General features: G+C 45.1%; 1 pseudogene; it reads right to left on the bottom strand.

The window, feature by feature from the left end:
- Positions 1 to 139: 139 nt before the first annotated feature.
- Positions 140 to 4482, bottom strand: LOC138775769 (DNA-directed RNA polymerases I, II, and III subunit RPABC1-like; annotated as a pseudogene).
- Between the last annotated feature and the right edge of the window lie 1131 nt (positions 4483 to 5613).

Below are 5613 nucleotides of genomic sequence, written 5' to 3'. Positions count from 1 at the left end.
ACAGCCCTGTGCAAAACTACAATTCCCATCATGCTCGGACAGCCAAGCTTTAGTTGTCTAGCATGATGGAATTGTAGTTTTGTAACAGCCGGAGTGCCTGAGTTTGACACCTGTGCTCTAGAAGTTCTCTGTAGCGCAGTCATAGTAAAAGTACCTGCTTAGCAGACGGCGTCATTCCTTGCTGCACCACAATGATGGGCTCTCGTGATGTTTTCTTCCTGCATCCTCTGACAATACATTTTGATGGTCTTTATTCCAACCTTTGGTTCCTCTGAAAATTTAAAGAAGTTTAGTCACAAAAAAGGCAATATCTCTCACTACCAACTTATCACACACACTCCATGGCATTTACCGGGAAAAACACAAACATCTGATCAGTGGGGTCATCATTGTGAGCGACCAGCACAGTAAGATCAGTTCTCCGTGGTCTGCCCTCACTTGGCTTGTCACCAAACTGAGCCTTGAATTCATCCAATGTCTGGTCCAATTCATCTTGTGTCACAAGGTAACCTCGGTCATGGCACAACTAAGGATGAAAGAAAGTAGGATTAAAGTTACTAATTTCTCAAAAACATCTCAGGGAAATGCTGCATTATACAGAGAGATTTATTACTGACAGATCTGAAGCCAAAGCCAGGAATGGATTAAAAAAAAAAAAAGAAAGGGAAATCTTAAAGGGAACCATTCACCCCGTGGCCCCGCAGAAACTGACATACAGTGACATAAAGGTCAATATACTTACCACATCGCTCCAGTCCCGTCCCGGATCCCGTTGTTGACACGGAGAAATCGCTGATTCTTCTTCTCCCGCCCATTATGGTAATGAGCTGAGATGAGTCCAACGTCCATAGGAAACGACGGACGAGTCCAACTTATTCATGAGGTCCTCTTCTCATCGCCGCCCATCCACGCCTCCTGGAACTTGATTGACGTCTTCAGTCTTCAGACGAATTCCTGCGCAGGCGCCGCTGCGATGGTCTCGTCACCTCTTCTGCGCCTGCGCGGTAAACAGGATACGTGTTCGAGCCAATCGGCGCACGCGCAGTAAACAGTGAAGCTGCGGAGCGGCTTCAATTGTGAACTGCGCATGCGCCGAAAACAACTGTCACGGCGCCTGCACGGGATCGCGCGAGAAGAAAGAAGACGAGAAGGAAGAGGACCTGGCGTCAATCAAGTGTCGGAGGCGGGGAGAAGGCTGGATTTCTGACCCGGCGGCGCTCATTACCATAATGGGCGCGAGAAGAAGAATCTTCAATTTCTCCGTGTCAACAACGGGATTCGGGAGCGATGTGGTAAGTATATTGACCTTTATGTCACTGTATGTCAGTTTCTGCCGGGGGCCACGGGGTGAATGGTTCCCTTTAAGTCTTCCCTTTATGACCTGTTCTCTGTTTATAGTCTGTTCCTGGCTTTGGCTTTAAAATCTGGTGTAAAAGCACCATAAGCGGTCTTGTGAGTAAATGATAGGTAGCACTATTTCTGACCAATATATAACTTGTATATGACATTTTTGTATAAGTCTTTTAAAGCATAACTGTCATTTCAGGGTCATTTTTCTGAAAACATTAAATATCAACAGTTCAAGCGATTTTAAGAAACTCTGTAATAGGTTTTATGTACTAAAAGAGTTTCCTTCTATACTGAAAAAGCAATCTCCCAGCCTCCCCCTCACATCAGATGAAGCAGGATTTCTGTGTCCTTTATGTGGCTATGGAGAGGGAGGGGCTGTTAGGAGTGACTGAGCACGGAGCAGTCCTGCACAGCACAACACCCTGCAATCTTCTCTCAGTAAGTTCATAGATAAGCACTGACCCCAAATCCTGCGTTTTAGGTGCCCAGAGAGTCTACAAACAGCTGAACTTGATGTCACCTGCTCCCTCATCTCCCTCAGCCCCTCCCCCTTCATAGGCTTACAATGGAGAAAGCAGAGCCCGTCTTCACTGGCTTCTCTGTAATGAAGACGTGTTTGCCTGATAAGGCACAGATAAGTCGGGGGGGGGGGGGGGGGGGGCTGGGAGATTGCTTCTTGAGTACAGAAGGAGTGTTTTTTTGCTGATGAAACCTATTACAGAGTTTCTTAAAATCGCTTATACTACTGATTTCTGCAATAAAAAAAAAACATGACAGTTACGCTTTAAGTTTGGACTAACTTCAATGGGGTCTTCCATACACAGTATACAGAAAGAAGGGGGATCCTTCTATTCTACATCTTAATAGTATACCCTATAAAACAGCTGCAGCACAGAGGACATAAGAGAGCAGTGTAAAGCTATACATCAGCCAACTTTTGTAATGTATGTTATGTCTGTGAATCGCCCCCTTCCCGTGTCCCACCACCCCCGCCCGTGTACCCGGCCCGTAATCAGCGCTCAGCCGTGATTGGCTGAGCATAACTGTGCTCAGCCAATCACGGCTGAGAACAGTTGTGACACGGCGGAGGGGGGACGGCGGCATCGATTCGGCCGTCCGTCCGAAGATGACGTTTGGCACAAGATGGCGGACGGCCTCGACACGGATCAGGTAACGTATAATGCACCACACACTTCTGGGTACACGGGCGGGGTGGTAGGACACGGGGCAGGGGGCCATTCACAGACATAACATACATTACAAAGTTGTAAAACTTTGTAATGTGTGTTATTCTGTGCATAATTTTTTTAGCGCCGCACTACCCCTTTAAAATGTACCAGTGGCCATGTCGTCCCTGGAATGTAAAGCAAGGAGCAGAGGACCCAAGACATACAGCCATGGAGGCACCAGATGAGGCAAGTTTTCTATTTGCTTTATTTCTGGATTTTTGCTGCAATCCCCAGGTAGCTAACCTGCAGCTATATATACACAAAAACTGGCTTTAGTTGCAGATTGTGACATGTCCATTTATCTAAGAGTCACTGTTTCGTTTTTTTTCTGCAGAAATCAATAGTCCAGGCCATTTTAGGAAACGTTGTAGTTGGGTTATTAGGCAAATATGCCATTATCTGCATTCAAAAAGACTTTCCCCCCCCCCCCCTCCTCTTCTCATTAACTGCTCATTATCAGGAAATCTCAACTCTTACATCAGTTGAGCCCTGTATAATCTATGGAGAGGGGAGGGAGGAGGGAGATTAGTTGGCAGCAGAGAACAAAGGATTACACAGTGGGAGCTGTATGAAGCTGGTATTCAGAGGCAAGAGAGGTCAGTGCTGACAGAGGAGATAGCCCTGTGATGTAGCTGTAAATTAACTCTTTATTGTCCTGTTTTGGTGCCTCATCTCCCTCAACCCCTCCCCTCTCCATAGACAATCATGAAGACAGGGGGGAGAGCTTCAGACTGCTTTTTTATTATAAAAATTCATTTTTCAGCTAATAAACCCAATTACAAAGTTTCTTAAAATCCCTTGTACTATTGATTTCTGCAAAAAAAAAAAAAAACTTAAACCACAGTAACAGATTAATGTGAAAAACCTGTTACAATTTTTGCAGCGTATAGAGGTTTGTTTGCATCTCATACATAATCAGAGGTGGATAATCCAGGGGAAAAATATGTAACATTTTTGCTACATGTAAATGTAACCTAGATGTCCTGCCACTTTTTTAAAGAACCTAGTGGTAGTAGGTTATAAGCCCAATCGGATCTTCAGGCAGTATTAAAGGGGTTATCCAGTGCTACAAAAACATGGCCACTTTCTTTCAGAGACAACATGACTCGTCTCTAGTTCAGATGCGGTTTGCAATTAAGCTCCATTTACTTAATGGAACTGAGCAGCAAAACCCCGCCCAAGCTGGAGACAAGAGTGGGGCTGTCTCTGGAAGAAAGTGGCCATGTAGCTCTGGATAACCCCTTTAAAGTGACTGTACCCCCAGTCCCAGGCTGAAGCACAGGAGACGGGCCGACCCACCCTTAGTGGGAGGAAACCCCAGCCCCTCTATGATAGGATTCCATTGATTCTAATGGAGTCCCATCATGGAGGGGCTGGAGTTTCTTCCCACTAAGGGTGGGTCAGCCCGTCTCCTGTGCTTCAGCCTGGGCCTGGTGGTACAGTCACTTTAAAATAGTTTAATTTTTTTTTTTTTTTAAATATGGTAATTCAATGGAAAATGGATCCTGCAGGATGGCATACACCAGTTTCCATTTTTACCATTTTTCTTCCCGCCCTCTTTTAGACATATACCTTAAAATTGCATGATAAGAAGAAAGTTGATCAAAGATTTTTTTGTTGACAATCTTTTGCGGAAAATATCCCATCATGTCCCCCTCCTGCTTCGTGTCGCTTATGAGCAGCCCAGAGATCCCCCCGCCATCTCCTGATGCCTGTCCACTCACTGTACGGTGCTGCCGTCCATCAGCCCCGTACGATCTCCCAGCTGTAAGTCTATCGCCGGGGCAGCACCTCCGGGACATCTACCACTCCCCGCACTCACCTGCATGATGGTCTTGCGAATCTTCCACAACCGGTAAGTCTCCTCCTCGTCATCCATCTCTGTAACAGGATGCAGGCGCTCAGCTCGGGCACAGTGTTTCCTCCACTCACCACGAGGGCTTTCCTGCTGGAGGTGTCCCGCTCACTGCCTGCTGGCCGCTAAGGCCCCATTCCATAAGAATAGCTGTCCCGGCGATTGCCTGTTTTCACTGCGCTAAGAATCTGTCTAGTTAGCATAAGTGAGAAGGCCACTTTCGCCCCCTAGTGGTCAGGTCCTGAATAGATCCAGTATTTAGCCATATCACAGTATTTCCCATAACTCCGAAGCACCTGGTCCTCACCAGTCATAAGACTCTACAGACTACAGCTATTTCCCATCATCTGCAGTGACCATTTTTTCCCTATTAGTCTGGACCTGAATCACAGTATTTAGCCATGTTCACACACTGTATTTTTTTTTTTTACACTAATCACGGCCATTATTGGTTCAGTGTGCAATTACATTAGTGTATTGAAAAACGTATATACACTATGGCCGTGTTCTCTGCGACCGTACGAAATAACTGACAGGTCTATTTTGTGCTGTTGCTATTCAGTGAACAGTAACCATACAAGATGGCCTGGTCTATGGCAAATTGGGCTCACCCAAATGTGCCCGCATTCCAATATAATAAAGTCATGTTCATCCAGCCAATATTGTAAGACTGTGACCTTTGTGAACATGGCCTTTAACTTCTTCACACTGAATTGTCTGAATCCCATTCTCCATAGGGACCTCTCCAGTCTCTTAAAGGGGAACTCCTTAGAGGTTAACCTTAAAGGACGGGCCAATTTTCGTTTTTGCGTTTTCATTTTTTTCAGCAAGGCCATAGCACTTGCATTTTTCACCTAGAAACCCACATGAGCCTTATTTTTTTGCGTCAATAATTGTACTTTGAAATGATAGGCTGAATTTTTGCAAAATACACTGCGAAACCAGAAAAAAATTCAAAGTGTGGTGAAATTGAAAAAAAACGCATTTCTTTTATTTAGGGGGAAAGTGTTTTTACGCCAGTCGCCCTGGGGTAAAACTGACTTGTTATGCATGTTCCCCAAGTTGTTACAATTACAACGATATATAACATGTATAACTTTTCTTGTATCTGATGGCCTGTAAAAAATTCAAACCATTGTTAACAAATATACGTTCCTTAAAATCGCTCCATTCCCAGGC

The sequence above is a fragment of the Dendropsophus ebraccatus genome, unplaced genomic scaffold (genome assembly GCF_027789765.1).
Source record: "Dendropsophus ebraccatus isolate aDenEbr1 unplaced genomic scaffold, aDenEbr1.pat pat_scaffold_2032_ctg1, whole genome shotgun sequence".
NCBI lineage: Eukaryota > Metazoa > Chordata > Amphibia > Anura > Hylidae > Dendropsophus > Dendropsophus ebraccatus.
The sequence above is the reverse complement of the archived record's forward strand: the minus strand, read 5'-3'. Positions and strand labels throughout refer to the sequence as shown.